The sequence below is a fragment of the Giraffa tippelskirchi genome, chromosome X (assembly GCF_054371585.1).
Source record: "Giraffa tippelskirchi isolate mGirTip1 chromosome X, T2T-mGirTip1v1.2.pri, whole genome shotgun sequence".
Taxonomy (NCBI): Eukaryota; Metazoa; Chordata; class Mammalia; order Artiodactyla; family Giraffidae; genus Giraffa; species Giraffa tippelskirchi.
Window position 1 is genome coordinate 53,624,119 of NC_137289.1, and position 21,856 is coordinate 53,645,974.

Genomic DNA, 21,856 nt, shown 5'->3' on the forward strand with positions numbered 1-21,856 from the left:
CAAATACAAAAGACTGAAGGAAGAGACCTTGTATGAAAAACTGGCCGATTCAGCGAGTCGCGACTGTACCAGTGGCGGAAATGGAAAATGGTGCCCGCCCAGCCTCCCCAGGTGACCAGTAATTGTACAGCAACGTTAGATTTGCAAAAATGTTGTAAACAAGTTCTTGCCAAACCATTCCCTTCCTTTTACAGTGCCACAGGTTGCTGCTTATGAGGGAGCAAACTTCTTGGCTTGTGCTCGAACCGTTTTCTCGTATTCCACTCTGTTTTGGCAGTAGATCGTGTAGGCCTCTGCTTGAGCTGGGTCTTGCATATTTGGTTCATTTAGAAGTTCCTGTATTCCTAATAAGATCTGCTTGATGGTGATGGCTGGCTGCCAGTCCTTGTCCTCCTCCAGGATGGACAGGCACACGGTGCCCGAGGGGTACACATTTGGGTGGAACAGCGGCGGTTCAAACTTGCATTTTGGCAGTGAGGATGGGTAATCGTCTTTGAACAGCATCCATAGTTTAAACAGGCCTCCTTCCCATGGAGTCCCCTTCTTCCCAGGAATGGTGCACTCCCAGTTCATGAGGTTCATCGTGCCTTCAGGGTTTTTTGTCGGGACAGCCACAAAACCAAAGGGGTGGTCTTTTCTCCAAGCTTTCCTCTGGGCGAGTCTGCTGAGGGCAATCCCCGACATGTTCACGTCCCTCGGACGGCCCGGCCTGGTGAGCGAGGCATATTAGGTGGCGGCGGTGGCAGCGGCGCTCCCTTTGTCTCCTGATGGGATAATTTTAAGTTAACCTATCTTAACATTTGTGATTCTTTCTTCTGCCCATTCAGATCTGCTCTTGAACCCCTCTAGTGAAGTTTTCATTTCAGTTATTGTACTTTTCACTTTCAGGATTTCTATTTAGCTCATATTAATATTCATAATCTTAGAGGAAATCATAGGCAAAAAGTTTTTTCACATAAATTGCAGCAAGATCTTTTATGACCCACCTCATGAAAATAAAAACAAACATAAACAAATGGGACTTAAACTTGAAAGCTTTTGCACAGCAAAGTAAACCGTAAAAAATGCCAAAACACAACCCTCTAGTCATTGCTTTTTTAAAGAAATTTATTATTTTTATTGAAGGATAATTGCTTTACAGAATTTTGTTGTTTTCTGTCAAACTTCAACATGAATTAGCCATAGGTAGACATACATTCCCTTCCTTTCGCTTTTTAAAAATATTTTCCCGCCTCAAATTCAGAGTCATCTCTGTGTCTCAAACTATAATGCAGTGTCAGTATTTGATGTGAAGATTGGATTGTCTTGAATTTGTTTATTCTGTGTCATATATTGGAATCATTGTGATCTGATTGCTTTCACCTATAAAGCACCTCTTTTAAAATCATATGAGTGCAATACTATGTTGAAATGATTATTATTGTCCTCTCCAAGTACCTCATATCATAATTGATGCAGACCATCACATGATGGTATTTTCAGACCTATAAATGTCATATTAGCATTCAATTTTACCACACTTTGGAACTTCTGCTTGACATATTGTTCTTTCACTTAGTTTTGAATTGTCCATTGCAACCAGTTCTTTGTGGCTGGTAAACATCATTGTTTAGAGCTAATTAATGAGCTCAAACTCAGGGACTTAATTTGATGAACCAGTTAGTCTCAATTTTCTGTGACTTTGACATCTATCCTGTGTACCAAGCTGTATTGGACCAGGAATCAAGCTTTTCTTCAAATTGAACCTCCTGTGTGACTTTGGGAAGATTATACAACCCTCTGGACCTCAGTTTCCTTAATTGTAAATGAAAATATTTGTACTAGGTGATCTTAACTCAAAGATTCTTGGACTCTTAAGTTGGAGCATGTGAAAGAACTTGGAGAACTTAATGGATGCTTGTTTATCCTATTGATGACAAAAACGATATTACCATTCCCAAGTCCACTCCTTGTTCTACCTCTTTCACAATTTAAATCTTACATATTTTAGAAAGTTCAACACAGTCTACATTATCTCCATGTAGACTTCTCTGACCCTGCCAGCAACTCCCAGTGATTATTTCTTCCCCTCCTCCTTCTCTTCCTTTACTATTTATCATCACTTATTATCATTACTACATTTTTGTCTTCTCTGTCCCTTTGTATTGTTGTTTAACTTTAGTGCTTTTGAGGATGGGGATGATAAACTATGAACATTTATATTCCACAAAGCACATTGCCCAATGGATGAAGATAGTTTAAAACACCTTCTAAAAGTATAGTCTTAAGTTCACAATGCAAAGTGTAACTGAATTTTCCCACCTTTCTTTCCCAACAAAGATACATATTTTTGAAGGTATTTAAGGAAGCATGAAATAGAATTTGGAGTTTATCTTACATATAAACCTCTTCCCTTTTAGTCTTGATATTTGTCCTCCACATAAAGTCAAGAATCTTCCTTTTGCATTTGAGTGCCCTACCATGGCACTCTTTTCCTTTTATATTCTATAAAACACAACATGATTTAATCATTCAGGTATGACTGACGCATTATTCTGTTACCTTTTTAGAAACATGACAAAGGATGTCATGACTTAAGGGAGTGCTTGGTTACTTGAAAGTGCCAGAGCCAGATCTCTAGTGTTGATGAAAATACATGGTAGCGTGTCAACCACTAACTGTATCTTCAGTCCATTCTCCATTCTACAGGTGTGAAGAGGAGCAAAGTCAAACTCAATATTCATGGCAACATTTAATTAGATTCATTATAAGTATTAGCCTAGCTTGTCCCAGTCCCTTGAGGATTTGCCAATAAGTGTCTTCCCAATCCTTTATTCTCTTTCTTAGCCTGAATAGAGAGTTGGTTTGAACACAATGCTTAGCAAATCAAAGTGTATCTGTCCCAGGAGACTTGAAGAAACGTTTCAGATTTAGTCATGCTGAGGGAGCCACATAGTTCCTCTATCAGGTCAGGACTGTGCCACACTTAGAGAAATTAGTTATTCCAACAAAATGTTTTTTTCTCTCCATTTCTGTGCCAGAATGAGACTCTAAGTAATAAGCAAATTTGATGTTGCTTACAGAAATTTCAAAGCTTCCCAACTCCTAGAACTCAAGGAGCCATGGAAATAAGTACTGGCCAAAAATGAGCTTGCACTGGGTGGGAACTGGGAATTATGTGAGGAAAGGGAACTTAAATAGGTGCTATGTGATATTACTGTGTAGGATTGGAAAGACTTGTATTGAGTTGGTATTTTAAGGAATAATGGGCTTCTTTGTATAGGTTTGTAAGGTAGGTGGTAGTAATGGTAGTGAGAAGAATAGGTTGGCTTTGCTCTATCTAGGCGGAATTGGTGGTAATAATATAGATTGCATATATGTCTGGTAAAGGATATTTGAAAATTAAACTGATCTTAGATTCATTCATATTTCATTTCTTGGAGGAAACAGAAACCTTTCGTATTGTGGTGTCAGGAAAGAAACAGATGACTTCTTCTTCTTATCATTTTACTAGAGAAAAAGATGTGCCATGCCCCCGGTTTGACTTAAATGCATAATTCAAGATTATTAAAAAAAATAATATACCTTGTCCCTATGCTTCCTTTGGCATGATTCGGGTTTTCAGACTATTGCAAATGAATGTAACAAATGTGATATTGGCATAATTCATGGAATTCATGGCATTTTTATAGTTATGAAAAATGTGAGCCCCATTAAAAACTCCTTATTTAGTCTTGTCTTAGTTCATAACCTGATTACTCTTGACCTAAGAGACTCAACCTTATATTAAGTGCTATGCCCCAAAGGACTCTCTGCAACATCACTGAAAGAGAGCTCTTTCACTGCCACCTGCTCACATCTACGATTCATACTACTTGTGTTCTCAGGCCCAGTTGGGCTCTCTCTAGCAATACTAGCCCCAAGAACTTGCTTGCCAATGTCAGTGTGTGTTTCTCAGCTGCAGATATCTAACATTGTACCTGAAGTGCCACTTGTGCAGCCCAGACTTTCTTACTGTAGTGTTTATTTCTGCTACTGATTCATCAGTTTTTATTTATCTGAGTCAACTCTTTGCTCAGTTTCTGGCAGGTTGTTAACCAGCATATTTGGAGCCGCAATTCATTCTTTTATTTTGACATTCACACCTGACATCTTCATTAATGCCAAGCATAAAAGGTCTCAGATTCCAGATCTGTTTGGTGTCACTGTATTTCTTCTGCATCCAGCTCTTTGCCACAAACTATATTTCATGTAAATGCCACTTTTTTCAACCATTTCACATGTTTTACGGTGGAACCATATGCCTTATAGAAATGATGCCTTTTCAAGTCTGTATCCAAACATAGCTTGTCAGTGACCTCTCACAAATTCTAAGTCAGCTTGTAAGCTTTTGCAATTATTCTGAAATGTTTTCTTTAGGGCTTGTAAACTTCTTCTCATGTTATTGCCTGTATTCTGTACTCTTATGTTCTTTTTTGACATTAAGTACAACTACCTTATCACTTTTTTATTGTCGTTTCAGTTAATCACATTCAGCCGAACTGTTGCCACAGGAGACTACTTCCTCTCTGTGTTTATTGAGTTTTAGAGCTCTGTCACAGATATTCTTCTACTTTGGATGTTCTTCAAACCTGTGACCATTTCCTAAGCTCTTAATACATCAGTGATGTTAAATTATCAGAAACCTATATTGAAGAGGAAATAGTGTTGCTTAATTTAGGGAATTAATGTAAGATTTATGGTCAGGCACTATGAGTCACTTACTTGAAGATCAGCAGGCAATCCTGGGAGAGCCACAGGTTAATAGGTTGTAATCTGAGTTGTACATTTGACGTGAGAACTATTGGTTTTACTTGTTTACATAGTTGTCACCATTGTTGCACAATTGTTAACATTTATTGAGTGTTCACACTGTGCTAAGCACTCTTCCAAGGGCTTTATGTGAAGTATCTTATTTAATATTCACTTTAACCATTCAAAGTAAGTTTTATTATTATCTCACTTTACAGATGAAAAATCAGAGACTTAGGAGGGTAAATGACTTGTTTGAAAACATATATTGTAAATCAAGTATTTGAACGTAGGTAGTATAACTTCAGGGTTCATATTTCTCTTACATTTCACATTATGAAGTGAAAATGAAAGTGTTAGTAGTAGGATTGGTAGTAGGTGTTAGTAGTAGAAAGTGTTAGTAGTAGGATTGCACTGTTAGTAGTAGGATTGCAAAGTGTCATGTCTGATTCTTTGCAATCCCAGGGACTGTAGCCCACTAGACTCCTCTGTCCATGGAATTCTCTAGGCAAGAATACTGCAGTGGGTTGTCATTTGCTTCTCCAGGGAATCTTCCCAACCCTGGGCCTCCTGCATTGCAGGCAGATTACCCTCTGAGCCACTAGGGAAGTCCACACTAACTCACATTGTACAGTAATCTTATAATGATGTTTATTGGGTAGTTATGATGATCTAAGCACACAGTATAGTTAGCCACCATGTATTCAATAGTTTATTGAATTGTTTCATCAATCCTTCAAAACAAGTTACATCATTATTTTTCTTTAACAAATGAAAAAAATTGTTAGAGGAAATAAGTAGTGTTTCCAGAATGATACAGCTAGTAAATGACAGGGAAAGATTTGAACTCATATCCGTAACCACTTTGTTATTTTGCACCAGTATAGGATTAAAAACCAATAAACAGAAAAGCTGATCTATTGGTTTCTATAGCAAGAAGCAAAAAAAATCATATCTTTAATCCTGCTGCTTGCAAGGCCTATTAAATGGAAGATATTGGGATATATAACCAATGTCAATAATGTATGTATAGTTATTCCTGATGTTAAAAATGATAGAATTTCCCCAAAGCATAGAATCAGTGCCTTTCTTCATTGAGACATTTGGCTTACCAAAGAATTGTAGAACCATCTTGTCAGAAGTAGTATTAAGGAGGGTTGGGGTAGTATGTGGCATGTACCGCTAAGAAAAGTGAATATATATAAATGTGTATTACAGTGGAAAAAGTAACATTACAAGAGAAAGTATGATCAAGTAGCTGTACTCTTATAATACCCCACCCTTAGAAAACAAACTGCCAGTTAACTGCTAGGATCTAGCTATAACTGTATACTTGACAGGAGAAATTGGCATGTTGAAGAAGCAGGATATTTGATTGGAGAAGATATGGAAAGATGATTTAGGAATATGAACTGCTGCCCATGGAAGACAGGCCAGAATGGACTTCCAAGTGGGAGGCACACAGTAGAGGAATGTATGACATTAATTGTGGGAAGCCCACTAAAAACATAGGAACATACTCAGAGAAAGACAGATGTTATCCACTTCAGAACTTTGATCTTGGCTAACCTTAATTTTAGGTATTATTTATTTTCACTTCTGAGAATCTTAAAATTATCTGAAAGAACTTAAAAAGAGTATATTTTAATTCTAGAGTTTGTGTTTAGAAATTTCTACATCCTAACATACTGATGTTAGCAGGGATTTAGAATTTGTTGCCAGGTTTCTCTTGGAAATTTTCCCCCCTGGCACAGCCCTAGAAATGCTAACTTGGAAAAATGGCATCTGGTTGGCAGTCCCTTAACACAGACACTCTCGAATTTTTGCTAAAGTATGTATGAAGATGTGAAAAATGATGAGAACTCACAAGAATGCTGAAAATTTGGACTGACAGTCAAATTATTTCCAGAACTGGGGAGAAATTTCCACAAAACTAAAAATCAGAAAAAAGTGGATTGAAAAGAACAGTCCTTGGACCAGTTGCACTATGTTGATAGAAGTTTGGTAAGCCAATACATCAAGACTAGGTAGGAAAAAACTCTTCTTTGTTCCCAAAGTGTCTAAATACTGGTTCCTAGAAAAAATTCTATACCTAGTGATGTGGAGTAGTTTTTTTACTGCATGCTGCTGCTGCTAAGTCGCTTCAGTCGTGTCTGACTCTGTGCGACCCCATAGACAGCAGCCCACCAGGCTCCCCTGTCCCTGGGATTCCCCAGGCAAGAACATTGGTGTGGGCTGCCATTACCTTCTCTAATGCATGAAAGTGAGAAGTGAAAGTGAAGTCGCTCAGTCGTGTATGACTCTTAGCGACCCCATGGACTGCAGCCTACCAGGCTCCTCTGTCCATGGGATTTTCCAGGCAAGAGTACTGGAGTGGGGTGCCATTGCCTTCTCCTCTTACTGCGTAGAAGGTACTATTTTAGAGGCCTACAAGGCTGGCCACCATTCCTGAAAATACTGCCATTCTTTCTATGTATACTCAGAAACTGAAACTACCAGAAAACTATCAAAGAAGGGAAATGATAGTGATGGTTTTGGGAATTTGACTATGAAACCTTGTTGAATCACATCTACAAGGATCAGTTCCCACAAGCAAATTGCTTTATGTAGGGACAGAGAAAAGAAGAATCTTGGTAGGAAGGTATTCCAAGGATTGTAATTTTTAATGTATTCCATCAGTTAAGATTATTAACAAGGCAGGCACTTGGGTCAGTGTGAAAGTCCTTCAGTTGTGCCTGACTCTTTGCGACCCCATGGCCTATGCAGTCCATGTCTACTATTATCTAGGCCAGGATACTAGAGTCTCTAGCCTTTCCCTTCTCCAGGGGATCTTCCCAACCCAGGGATAGAACCCAGGTCTCCCACATTACAAGCAGATTCTTTACCAGATGAGCCACCAGGGAAGCCCAAGAATACTGGAGTGGGTATCCTATCCCTTCTCCAGCAGATCTTCTGGACCCGGGAGTTGAACCAGGGTCTCCTGTATTACAGGTGGATTCTTTACCAACTGAGCTATCAGAGAAGCCCTTGGGTCAGGAGAGGACCTAATCTTTTTTTGGGAGGAGGAAGGATTTGTTTTAACTGATGTATGTTTGATTTATAATATGTTAGTTTCAGGTGTTCAACATAGTGATTTAATATTTTTTAAATTAAATTTATTTGTTTATTTTAATTGGAGGACAGTCACTTCACAACATTGTGGTGGCCCCTGCCACACATCGACACGGATTAGCCATAGGCGCACATGCACCCCCCCATCCTGAACACCCCTCCCACCTCCCTCCCCACCCCATCCCTCTGGGTTGTCCCAGAGCACTGGCTTTGAGTGCAACCTAAATGTCTATTGGCAGAGAAATGGATAAGGAAGTTGTAGTACATATACACAATGGAATATTACTCAGCTATAAAAAGAACACATTTGACTCAGTTCTAATGAGGTGGATGAAACTGGAGCCTATTATACAGAGTGAAGTAAGTCAGAAAGAGAAATACCAATACAGTATATTAAAACACATATATATGGAATTTAGAAAGATGGCAATGACAATCCTATATGCAGGGCAGCAAAAGAGACACATGTAAAGAACAGACTTTTGGACTATGTGGGAGAACGCGAGGGTGGGATGATATGAGAAAATAGCATTGAAACATATATTACCATACGTAAAATAGATGACCAGTGCAAGATTGACTTAATATTTTTACCGATTGCACACCATATGGAATTTGTAAAATACTATTCACTATATTCCCTATGATGAACATTACATCCCATGACTTACTTATTATATATATATAATAGTTTGTACCTCTTAAACCCCATCTATTTCACTCATTCACCTACATGTCAACGCTGGCAACCACTAGTTTGTTTTCCATGTTGGTGAGTCTGTTTCTGTTTCATTATATTTGTTTGTTATATTTGTTCATTTGTTTTGTTTTACATTCTACATATAAGCAAAACAGATACAGTATTTGTCTTTCTCTGGCTTATTTCACTTAACATAATACCCTTCAGATCTATCTATGTTGTTGTAAATGGAAGAATTTCTTTCTCATGGTTGAGTAGTAGTCCATTTTGTGTGTGTATACACACACACAAATATATATATATATATATATATATATATATATATATATATACACTCATGCCTTCAGGCTCAGTCGCTTCAGTTGTGTCCAACTCTTTGCAACCCAATGGACTGTAGCTCACCAGGCTCCTCTGTCCATGGGATTCTCTGGGCAAGAACACTGGAGTGAGTTGCCATGCCCTCCTCCAAGGGATCTTCCCTACCCAGGGATCAAATTCACATCTCCAGCATCTCCTGCATTGCAAACATATTCTTTACCACTAAACCACTGCTCCACTTCTTTTTTAATCCATTCATCTGTTGATGGATTCTTGTTTGTTTCCATATCCTGGCTGTTGTAAATAATGTTGCAGTGAACATTGGGGTGTGTATATCTTTTCAAATTAATGTTTTCATTTTTTTTTTTGATAAATACCCAGGAGTGGAACTGCTGGATCCAATCTTAGTTTAAAGGTGATATGTTAGATGAAATCACTTTAGACATGGAGAACAGACAGTTGAGAATAGCAAATATATACATCAAACTATTATCCAACTGTATATCTGAGAAAGGGATTTGTATAACACCCAGTTTGAGTGCTGCCTAAGGAAAATTATCTCCTAACTATTGGAAAACATAGGGTCAAGATAGATTTCAAGCTTTTTGAAAATAAGCAGTAAAAGAAAAAACATGGAGAAGGAAATGGCAACCCACTCCAGTATGCTTGCCTGGAAAATCCCATGGACAGAGGAGCCTGGTGGGCTACAGTCCATCGGGTCATGATGAGTCAGACACGACTGACCATAAACACACACACACAGTGTATATACTGCAAACCAAGTTCATATGTGTGTAGGATGTTCTTTATTAAGCAATAAATGTTAGCTACTTAAGCAGGAAAAAAAAATATGAAACGTATGGAAAAAATTATAAATAGACTAAAGGCAAAATTATTCTGCATATTCAAAGAAAGAGTACATTTATGAAAATGTGTTTTTAATGTATTCACAAAGTATTAGAAGATACTTCAACTGAAATGCAAAATGACATAGCTACTACTATGAAGCAGAGTATAAAATGGCAGGTATTCAGATCCATTTGTAGTATCATGGGCCACTTTGAAAATTTGATGAAATTTCTAGATCTTCATTACATATAAACCAAATTTATGAATACACTCATTTTTCCATTCAATTTCTGGGCTTTCATACAACCTCTGAAGTCTATTTATAAACCTTTGTTTAAGAACCTGTGCCTTGATCAAAGAACAGATGAAGATAATTATTACAAGCAGTTAAAAGTCAACCACAAGTTTATGTCATCAATAAAGGCTTGAAAAGAGCAGAATTGACAATATTGACAATCAGCTCAGTAAGAATACTTGAAAAATATTCTCAGAAATCTGTTATAAACACAAAGATGAGACCATTAATGGAGAAGATGAAAAACGTGAAGAACTGTTTTCCATCCTCATAATTTTATATGTTTCTCATGAATAAAAGAATACTAAAACAATAATGATAAATAGTAAAGAAAGAGAAAACTTTTTCTTAGTTGAAAAAATATTTCAGTAGGCCCATCACAGTGCAGGCAAAACTAGAGGAAAGAGAGAAGAGCTCTACACTTTCTAAAGGCTTTTTTCCCAAAAGAAAAAAACAAAATATTTGGCATACAGAAATAGCTAAGAAGAATTGTAAATAATAAGAAATAAAAGCAGGGACTTCTCTGGCAGTCTTGTGGTTAGGACTCTGCACTTCCAATGCAAGGGACATAGGTACGATTCCTGGTCAGGGAGCAAAGATCCCACATGCTATATGGCATGGGCAAGGAAATGAAAAAAAAATTAAAAAATGAAATCAGAAAAAAAATACAGTATAGCACTTAAGACCTATTGTTGTAGAGCCATGCCAGTGCTACACGTAGCAGTTGTGTGGATTTGAATGAGGTAATTAATTCTTCTGAATCTGTTTTCACATCTCTGAAACAGAAATATTCATCATTTCTTCTTAGGAGTATTGTGAACATTAAATGAGACAATTTATGTAAAATGCTTAGTGAAAGATCTGTCACTTAGGATCTATATGCAACTAACAATATTCTACTATCATATAGAATCTAGATGATTTTTAGTTCATAATTTCTATACTTTCCAAATTTTTTACCAAAAGTATGTATGTTATTACTTCTGTAATCAGAAGAACATGTTGTTTAAAAACAACTATATCCAAATTGATGTGCAGAGTACAGAGCAAACATAGAGGCTTCAGAAAGTATAGCAATAAAATTTTTTTAATTAATTTTGCTAATTTTAGATAACAAGCATATATTCCATAATAAAAACTTTTATTTTAAAAGGTATTTTATTAAGAGGTATATGATACTCTATATAAAATAGATAACTAATGAGAACCTACTATATAGTACAGGGACTCAACTTAATGCACCATGGCAACTTGAATAGGATGGAAGTTCAAAACAGAGGGTACATATGTACATGTATAGCTGATTCACTATTCTGTATGGTATAAAGTAACACAACATTGTAAAGCAATAATATTCAAATAAGAATGTTTTAAAAATGGTATATGAGCTACATATGCTCACTATAGATAGCACCTTGTAGATGAATATAAGAATGAGTGTTCAGTGTCCTTTCTACCAAGAAATGACTACTATCATTTTTTGTGTGTACATTCATGTGTACATTCTGTGTGTTTATCTATGTTTATTATTTCCTTGAGAGCATATCATCTATGGAGTTCCATATCCTGCTTTTTCTAACCTAATATGTACCCATGCATTTGAAGTCTCTGTAAACATAATTTTTAATAGTTATTCAGATGATTCAGCTATTCTGTAATTGTGGTATTAATAGGCCATTCATTTTTTATTGTTATATTTAATGCTCTAACATACATACATGTGTATGACCCTTATTCTGAATTTCTGATCATTTTCCTAAATGTGATTTGTAGAAGCAGAAATACTTGGCCAAAAAGGATAGATACTTTTAAGATGCTTGATGAATTTTGATGCTTTCTAGAAAGGTTGGATCAATCTGTTTTTCTCTTCCAACCACCCTCTTAACTTTCTTGTCTTACTATTCCCTCAGCCAGGAACATTATTATGTTTTAAATCTGTATTAATTTCATAAGCAAACCTTTGGTTGTAGTTCTTTTAACTTATATTACATAGCTTAAACATTCACTTGAGCATTTATTTTCATGTTTATTGGCCAGTTATAGTTCCTCCTTTATGAATTGATCATTTGTGACTTTTACCGATTTTCTGTTTTGTATTCTTTCTTTGTTATTTGCATTAACCCTATACATTCTGAAGATAGTTGCACATTAAAAAGCAAAAATAAATTTATGATAAAAGCTCTCAGTAAACTAAGACTAGGTGAGAATTTCCTTGACCAGAAGAAGAGTAGCTGTAAAAAAAAACCCATAGCTAACATCATGCTAATGGCAAGAAACTCAAATATTTCTCACCAAAATCAGATACAAAGGATGGCCCCTCTCAATACTCCTTTTTCAACATCACACTGGAAGTTCTAGCTAGTACAATGAAACAGTAAGAGAAATAAAAGGTATAAAGGTAAGAAAAAGAAATAATGTTTTGTTTGCAGATGACATAATCACTTATGTAGAAAATTCAAAAGAATCAACTAAAATACTCCTGGAACTAATAAGAAATTATAACAGGTTGCAGGATGTAAGTTTAATATACAAAAGTTAATTTATTTTCTGTATACCAGCATGAGTAGGTAGAATTTGAAATATAATGCCATTGACATTTACATTTACATCCAGTCCATGGAATTCTCCAGGCCGGAACACTGGAGTGGGTAGCTGTTCCCTTCTCCAGGGGATCTTCCCAACCCAAGAATCAAACCCAGGTCTCTCACACTGCAAGCAGATTCTTTACCAGCTGAACCATCAGGGAAGCTAAGAATACTAGAATGGGTAGCCTAGCCCTTCTTCAGAGGATCTTCTCGACCCAGGAATCAAACTGGGGTCTCCTGCATTGCAGGCAGATTCTTTACCAGCTGAGCTAGCAGGAAAGCCCATTTACATTAGTACCCACCCCAAATGAAATGCTTAGGTATAAATCTAGCAAAATATGCACCATATGTATATGAGGAAAATTGCAAATCTCTTGATGTATTAAAGAATAAATAAAGAGATACTCCATGTTCTTGGATAGGAAGACTCAATATTGTCATGGTGTCAGTTCTTCCCAAATTGACCTATAGGTTCAATGCAATCCCAATCAAAATACCAGCAGGTTATTTTGTGGGTATTAGCAAAGTTACTCCAAAGTTTTGTGGAGAGGCAAAAGATCAACAAGTCTTGAAGTAGAAGGAAGAAGTTGGGTGATTGACAATACCTGACTTCAAGACTTAGTATAAATCTACAGTAATCAAGACCATGTAGTATTGAAAGAATAAATTAACAGATCAGTGGAACAACATAGAGGGCCCAGAGGTAGACTCACATAATTATAGTCAACTGAACTTTGACAAAGGAGCAAAGGCAATACGGTGGAGCAAAGGCAATACGGTGGAGCAAAGATAGTCTTTTTGACAAATGGTGCATGCAAAAAAAAAATCTAGGCACTTATTTTATACCCATCATAAAATTAGAGATCTAAATATAAAATGCAAAACTTCAAAACAAGTAGAAGATAATATAGGAAAAAACTTAGATTACCCTGGGTATAGCGTTGACTTTTTAGATACAACAGCAAAGGCATGATCCATGAAAGAAATAATTGATAAGATAATGTCATTAAAATTATAAACTTCTTCTCTGTGAAAGACATTGTTAAGAGAATGAGAAGACAAGCCACAGAATGCACATCTGGTAAAGGACTGTTATCCTAAACACAAAAAGAATTCTTAAAACTTAATGTATACAAACAACCCAATTTAAAATCAGGCCGGTGACCATAATAGACACTACACCAAAAAAGTTATAAGTTGGCATAAAAGCCAATGAAAAGATATTCCATCATATATTACCAGGGCAATTCAAATTAAAATAATAATTACATACCACTACACATATGGGCTTCCCCCTGTAGCCCAGATGGTAAAGAATCCACCTGCAATGCAGGAGACCCAGGTTCAATCCCTGGGTCAGGAAGGTTCCCCGGAGAAGGGAATGGTTACCCACTCCAGTATTCTTTCCTGAAGAATTCCATGGACAGAGGAGCCTGACAGGCTGCACTTCATGGGGTCACAAAGAGTCAAACACAACTGAGTGACTTTCACTTTCACACACAGTACACACTTATTAGAATAGCCCAAGCCCAAATCCAAAACACTGACAATAGTAAGGGCTGGTATAGATGTGTAGAGACGGGCTCTCGTTCATTTCTGATGAGAATACAAAATACACAGCCACTTTGGAATATTGTTTGGCAGATTCCTATAAAATTAATGGACTGTGTGTATTATCCAGCAGTTTCACTTCTTGGTATGAACCAAAAGGAGTGAGAAACTTATGTCCACAGAAAAACTTATACACAGTCAGTGGTATTAAGGTGGATGAAAATATAGCATGTTACACAGAGTTAAGTAAGTCAGAAAGAAAAATGTCATATATTAACACATATATTTGGAATCTAGAGAAATGGTATTGATGAACCTATTTGTAGGGAAGGAATGGATATGCCAAAGAATGTTCAGGCTACCACACAATTGCATTCATCTCACATGCTAGTAAAGTAATGCTCAAAATTCTCCAAGCCAGGCTTCAGCGATACATGAACCGTGAACTTCCAGATGTTGAAGCTGGTTTTAGAAAAGGCAGAGGAACCAGAGATCAAATTGCCAACATCCACTGGATCATTGAAAAAGCAAGAGAGTTCCAGAAAAATATCTATTTCTGCTTTATTGACTATGCCAAAGCCTTTGACTGTGTGGATCACAATAAACTGTGGAAAATTCTGAAAGAGGTGGGAATACCAGACCACCTGGCCTGTCTCTTGAGAAACCTGTATGCAGGTCAGGAAGCAACAGTTAGAACTGGACATGGAACAACAGACTGGTTCCAAATAGGAAAAGGAGTACATCAAGGCTGTATATTGTCACCCTGCTTATTTAACTTATATGCAGAGTACATCATGAGAAATGCTGGGCTGGATGAAGCCCAAGCTGGAATCAAGATTGCCAGGAGAAATACAATAACCTCAGATATGCAGATGATACCACCCTTATGACAGAAAGCAAAGAACTAAAGAGCCTCATGATGAAAGTTAAAGAGGAGAGTGAAAAAATTGGCTTAAAGCTCAACATTCAGAAAACTAAGATCATGGCATCCGGTCCCATCACTTCATGGCAAATAGATGGGGAAACAGAGGCAGACTTTATTTTTTGAGTGTCCAAAATCAGTGCTGATGGAGATTGCAGCCGTGAAATTGAAAGACGCTTACTCCTTGGAAGGGAAGTTATGACCAACTTAGACAGCATATTAAAAAACAGAGACATTACTTTGCCAACAATGGTCCATCTATTCAAGGCTATGTTTTTCTCACGTAGTCATGTATGAATGTGAGAGTTGGACTATAAAGAAAGCTGAGTGCCAAAGAATTGATGCTTTTGAACTGTGGTATTGGAAAAGACTCTTGAGAGTCCCTTGGACTGCAGGGAGACCCAACCAGTCTATTCTAAAGGAAATCAGTCCTGAGTGTTCATTGGAAGGACTGATGTTGAAGCTGAAGCTCCAGTACTTTGGCCACCCGATGTGAAGAGCTGACTCATTTGAAAAGACCCTGATGCTGGGAAAGATTGAAGGCAGGAGGAGAAGGGGACGACAGAGGATGAGATGGTTGGATGGCATCACCGACTCAATGGACATGAGTTTGGGTGAACTCTGGGAGTTGGTGGTGGATAGGGAGGCCTGGCGTGCTGTGGTCCATGGGATCACAAAGAGTCGGACACGACTGAGTGACTGAACTGAATGGATATGCACATGTAGAGGATGGACTTGTGGACACAGAGTGGGAAAAAGAGGGTGGAATGAATTTAAAAAATAACATTGCCATTTATATACTCTCATGTGTAAAATAGATAACTGGTGGGGAGTTGCTATATAACACAGGGAGCCTCGTCTGGCACTCGGTGACATGGCTGGGTGGAGGGGAGGGAGGCTGAAAAGGGAGATGATATATGTATCCTTATGGCTGATTGACGTTGTATAGCAGAAACCGACACAACATTGTAACACAAGTTTCCTCCAATTAAAAAATATAGAAAAACCTATATGCAGATATTTATAGGAGCTTTGTTCATAATTTCTAAAACCTGGAAACAAACATGTTCTGAATAAACTAATGGATAAATAAATTGTGGTGCATTCAAACAATGATATATTATTCAGCACTAAAAAAAAAAAAAAAATGAGCTATCAAGCCATGAAAAGACATAAAGAAAATGGAACTGTGTATTAGTGAGTGGAAGAAGGTAATCTGAAAAGACTACATGCTTTATGACTCTAAGATATGGAAAAATTGTATACACAGTAAAAAGATAACTCATTTCCTAGATTGAAGGGAATTGAGAGGGATGAATAGGTAAAAAGTGAGAAAGTGTTAGTCACTCAGTCATGTTTGACTCTTTGTGACCCCATGGACTGTAGCCCACCAGGCTCCTTTGTCTATGGATTTCTCTCGACAAGACTACTGGAGTGGGTTGCCCTTCCCTTCTCCAGGGGATCTTCCTGACCCAGGGATTGAAAGCACATCTGTTAGGTAGAGACATAGTATTTTTGAGAGCAGTGAAAATACTATGTATGGTAACCTAATGATGGATGTATGTCATTATACTTTTCTAAAACCATAGATTGTAAAACACCAAGAGTAGACTAATGTAAACTATGGACTTTGGGCGATTGTGATGTTCCAGTGTCGGTTTATCAATTGTAAAAAATGTACCACTTTGGTTGTTAGTAATGGGGAAGGTAATACATGTTGTGGGAATAGGGGGCACATGGGAAATTTTTGTACCTTCTCCTCAATCTTATTGTGAACTTAAAAATGATCTAATGTAAACTGAATAAAAAAGAAAACTTTGTTATATGGTGTGTAAAAGTTGACAATATTTTTGATCAGTGTGACTAGAGACTGTAATTTTTATGGCAAAAGGGAAACAGAAAGAATCATAGAATGATATGTAAATGTTCCTCTGGAGAGAATTTATGACTTCTAGCCAGCACTTTGCTTCTAAGCATGTGAAAATTAACATAACATATCATCTGTTTTAATCCATAAATATACTTTTCAGCAATCATTTTTCTTGAAGAGAGTGTCTTACTTGCAGAGCCAAAGTGTTTCTTTTTTCATTTGTTCTGTTCTCCTGTCTTGGTAGGCCCAGAATGGACTGGAAACTTTCCAAAGCTGAAATTAAATGTGATCTTACAGGATCTCAGTTCTTGGAAATTTTGTGAATGTGTATGTAACTATTGTGACAGGACAAGTATGTAATATCGTTAGAGCATAAAATTCTCATTTAGGAAGTCCCTGGCTCTTTTTTCCTGAAGTTTTTTTCAACATTTCTCTATATGTATCCAGAAGTGAAACCTCTGGCTTGTGTCACACCTGGGGAATGTGTTTCTGTAATGCCCTAGTTGGACTTTTTCAAACTCTATGATTTCTACTATAAACAGAACCCAAACTTGTACAGTGAGCATATTAATATATTCTACACTGAGCGTAGCTGATGGTGTGTTGTACATTCCTTGATAGTATGTGTTTTTCCTTTTCCTTTTCACAAATACCATTATTTCTTCCTCTCTTCCTCCCACCTTTAACCATTTTACCATAGCTTTCTTCCTCCATTTCATTCCCTGTTTCCATTTCTCATCTCCCATTACCAAAAATGGCAACCCACTCCAGTGTTCTTGCCTGGAGAATCCCAGGGACAGCGGAGCCTGGTGGTCTTCCATCTATGGGGTCGAACAGAGTCGGACACGACTGAAGCGACGCAGCAGCAGCATTACCAAAAATATAAAGCCAAATACCAGTCTGGAAGGTCCATACAAGAATATTTTCAAACTGTGTGTTATTACCAATTAGTGTATGTGAAATCAATTTAGCAGGTTGCAGCCAGCATTTTAAAATTTAAAAAAAAGGAATATCATATATAGAAAGGCAATTCCTATTTTATGAAACAAATATAGGAGGGTACTAGATTCAGTTTAAGATGTATTTTATGCTGTGATACAAGCTCAAAAATGCTTGAAGAACATGACTATAAAGCATACATATGGTGCAAGACACAGATTTCAGCATTCTTTGGCATTGCCTTTCTTTGGGATTGGAATGAAAACTGACCTTTTCCAGTCCTGTGGCCACTGCTGAGTTTTCCAGATTTTGCTGCATATTGAGTGCAGCACTTTCACAGTGGCATCTTTCAGGATTTGAAATAGCTCAACTGGAATTCCATCACCTCCACTAGCTTTGTTCACAGTGATGCTTTCTAAGGCCCGCTTGACTTCACATTCCAAGATGTCTGGCTCTAGGTGAGTGATCACAGCATCATGATTGTCTGGGTCATGAAGAACTTTTTGTACAATTCTGTGTATTCTTGCCACCTCTTCTTAATATCTTCTGCTTCTGTTAGGTCCCTACGATTTCTGTCCTTTATTGAGCCCATCTTTACACGAAATGTTCCCTTGGTATCTCTACTTTTCTTGAAGAGATCTCTAGTCTTTCCCATTCTAATGTTTTTCTTTATTTCTTTGCATTGATCATTGAGGACAGCTTTCTTATCTCTCCTTGTTATGCTTTGGAACTCTGCATTCGCATGGGTGTATCTTTCCTTTTCTCCTTTTCCTTTAACTTCTCTTCTTTTCTCAGCTATTTGTAAGGCCTCCTCAGACAACCATTTTGCCTTTTTGCATCTCTTTTTCTTGGGGATGTCTTGATCACTGCCTCCTGTACAATGTCACAAACCTCCATCCATGATTCAATTTACTGGAACTCTATTAGGAGAGTAGTTCTTGTGGACAAAATATTTGAGTTTGTAGACAGGATTGTATTGCTTAGAGCAGCAGGCAAAGTCTTAGTCCTTTTTTTTTCATGTTCTCCCTTTTCCATATACGGCTAGTATTGATGTTTTAATACATTTTCAACAAATATTTAAATGAGTTTACTTTAACAGGGCACCAGATTGTTACCCTGCTGAATTTGCTTATGTGTTTTGACTCAAGTTTGTGTAGACCTTAAACTCAGAGAAAGCAATGCTGTTGTAAAAACTCTGTTTATTAGTTAAGATTGTAATAGCTTTTGTAATAATGAAGCTCAATTTTAGTGATTTAGTACAACATAAGACTTCTTGTTATTCATATAATTTACATTGCAGGTGTGGACAAGTCAGTGGGTAGCTTTCAAATGATGATTGAAGTAGTCAGATTTTTTTCCCATGCTGTGACTCTCTCAGACTTTTAGAGTCTTCTGCATCCAGCCTGAAGATGGAGAAATAGAGTGTGAAAAACACAAACCCACTTACTAAAAACTCTGACCTGGAAATGATGCCCATCACTTCTGTTCACATTGCATTGGCAAAAACTTGATATCTGACCACATCTGGAGGTATCCCTCCACACTGGGAGGGACTAGGAAATGCCCTCCTGACTAGGCATCTGCATCTCAGTAACACCACTACATAGTAAAGAGGGGATGCATTTTTGGGGAACAGCTTTCTCTCTCAGTCACCCAAGTTACAGTATTCATAAAAGTGTCTCTGGAAATTGCCAACTTACTGGATTTTTGGAACACATTGCTCTTCTTTTTACCATCTCTATGCTCCTTTGCATTGTGATAGGGTTGTGTTGATTATTGGTGCTTATACTTTTCTGGATAAATATAGACCATTTCATTTCTGTCTTACTAAGGTAGTGATTTTGGCATCTTCACATATAGTTGCTTATTACTCTTTGTTTAAATGAATGTAGTTAGCAAGCATGAAATGTATAAGATAGTAAATCCTAAGTTATAAGCAGCTACCTCATTTGTTCAGCTGCATGATTTCCATTTGGTTGACCAGGCAGAGTGCTTTGCATTCTATGATTTGTGATATTTGGATGCAGTAGAATGGCTTTAAGTTTTGATTAAACAGAAAGCTTGAAAAGGTTTAAACAGAATGCATGAAAAGATTTAAACAGTAAGGTAGTAATATTGAAAACATTATAATCTGGTTTAAATAAACAATCATCTGAATGAATTAGATATAAATACATTTATTTTGGGCAGAAAACACTTACTTAGAAATTGCGCCTATGATTTTTCTTTAGGCTTCTGAATATCAAAATAGTTCATGATTATGGGTTGCAATTGTTGGCAAAGGCATTATTGCTTTATTAGAATTCTTGTTCAATATCTGTATGGTACTGTTATTTGATTATCACTGTATTTATTCTCCTCTGATAATCAGAACAAAATATTAAAACTTGGAACCTCATAATATCACCTAGTGTTTTCTTCAAAGATACCTGTCAACAGTGTGACTATGGAAAATTGTGTTGCCTATGTCTGAAATTCAATGTGCAAATAGCCTCAAAATAATGAATGCAAAAGATTTGTTAAATTAGTACTGATAAGATGGCTTTGCCTTCACTGAAATGAGTCCAACACTAAATTTATATAATGAATTACTCTCTCATCTTTCCTTTTTGTTTCCTGATCTAGTTTAGTGAGCAGGAAAATTAAGTGCTAATATTAAATTCACTGGAGTATACAAGAAAAAGGAATAGCGTCCACACTGTTGATTAAATGGCAAGGTAGAAGGCTGGCCATGAGGTTTAATTGGAAGCATGGGAGCTGTTGGTTTCTTTGTGTTATCTGACCATTGGAATGTTGATTCTTTTCTAACAAATAACCAAGGAAAAGGGGGAAAAATGGTGACATGGGGAATAAAAGTATTTCCTCATTTCCAAAATAATTAATCAGTAACCACTCTCAAATTACTCGTTACTTTATGTCAGTGCTTTGCAACACAAATTCTATAGAAATATTCACCATGTGAAATACTCCACAAAAAAGACTTTAGAAGAAAATAAGTTAGGGAAACACTAAATCCTTTCTTAGAGATGATCACAATGCATGTTAGCATTTTGAAGGCTTTGAGAAATCCTTCATTTAGGAAGCCTATTTGACTTTTTAAACCTAGAGATCTCAATTTATTTTAAGCCACTATTTTTGTTTAGTAAGTATTAACCCTAATCCCTGGATTTCTGCCCAGCCTTTTTTTCTTATAAGAAAAAAGTGAAAAATAATGCTTGTAGTTTATAAAGTATAGAAATATTTTTGTTTTCAAAACCCAAAATAAAGTATATACCCAAAAGAATTGAAAACACTTTTCCAAATGAAAACTTACACATCAGTGTTCATAGCAGCAGTATTCACAATATTCAAAAGTGGAAACAACTCAAATGTCCATTAATCGATGAGTGAACAAACAAAGGGGGCAAATCCATGTAAAGGAATGTTACTTGACTATAAAAGGGAATGAGGTACTGGTACATGCTACAACATGGATGAACTTTGAAAACATACTAAGTAATAGAAGACAGTCATGTAAGACTACATATTATATGATTTTATGTATACAAAATGTCTAGAATAAGCAAATATATAAAGATAAGTTAAATTTTGTGATTAGTTAAGATTCAGGAGATGGAGATTGGGGAATGGCAGCTAAATGGTATAGAATATCTCTTTGTGGTGATGAAAATGTTATAAAACTGACCATGGTGATTTTTGCACGTATCTGTTAATACACATAAAACTATTGAATTGTGCACTTAAAATGATTGAATTTATGGTATGTGAATTATATCTGAATAAAGTTGTTAAAAATGAATGATAGTCATCAGTCTTTAAATGCTTAAATGTCCATAAATTCTTCTTAAATATAAACTATATCTGGCAAAAGATGAAGTTATCTTGAAAAAAGCTGCTCAAATTAAAATCAGATTACTTGAAGATTTTTTTAACTTAAGACATTAAT

The 21,856-nt window shown here is 36.6% G+C and overlaps 2 protein-coding genes and 1 pseudogene across 3 annotated transcripts in view; 1 reads left to right on the forward strand and 2 right to left on the reverse strand.

Annotated features, from left to right (window-relative positions):
• IL1RAPL2 (interleukin 1 receptor accessory protein like 2) overlaps nucleotides 1-21,856 on the forward strand; it is a 1,535,365-nt gene that overhangs the window by 705,503 nt on the left and 808,006 nt on the right. The window lies entirely within an intron of this gene.
• L1TD1 (LINE1 type transposase domain containing 1) overlaps nucleotides 1-21,856 on the reverse strand; it is a 789,799-nt gene that overhangs the window by 516,608 nt on the left and 251,335 nt on the right. The gene's annotated exons all lie outside the window — the stretch shown is intronic.
• On the reverse strand, nucleotides 122-7,765 carry LOC145536967 (SUMO-conjugating enzyme UBC9 pseudogene; annotated as a pseudogene). Its single transcript, XR_014076106.1, has 2 exons — nucleotides 7,757-7,765; nucleotides 122-684 (listed from the first exon to the last, which is right to left on the reverse strand). The product of XR_014076106.1 is annotated as an SUMO-conjugating enzyme UBC9 pseudogene (transcript).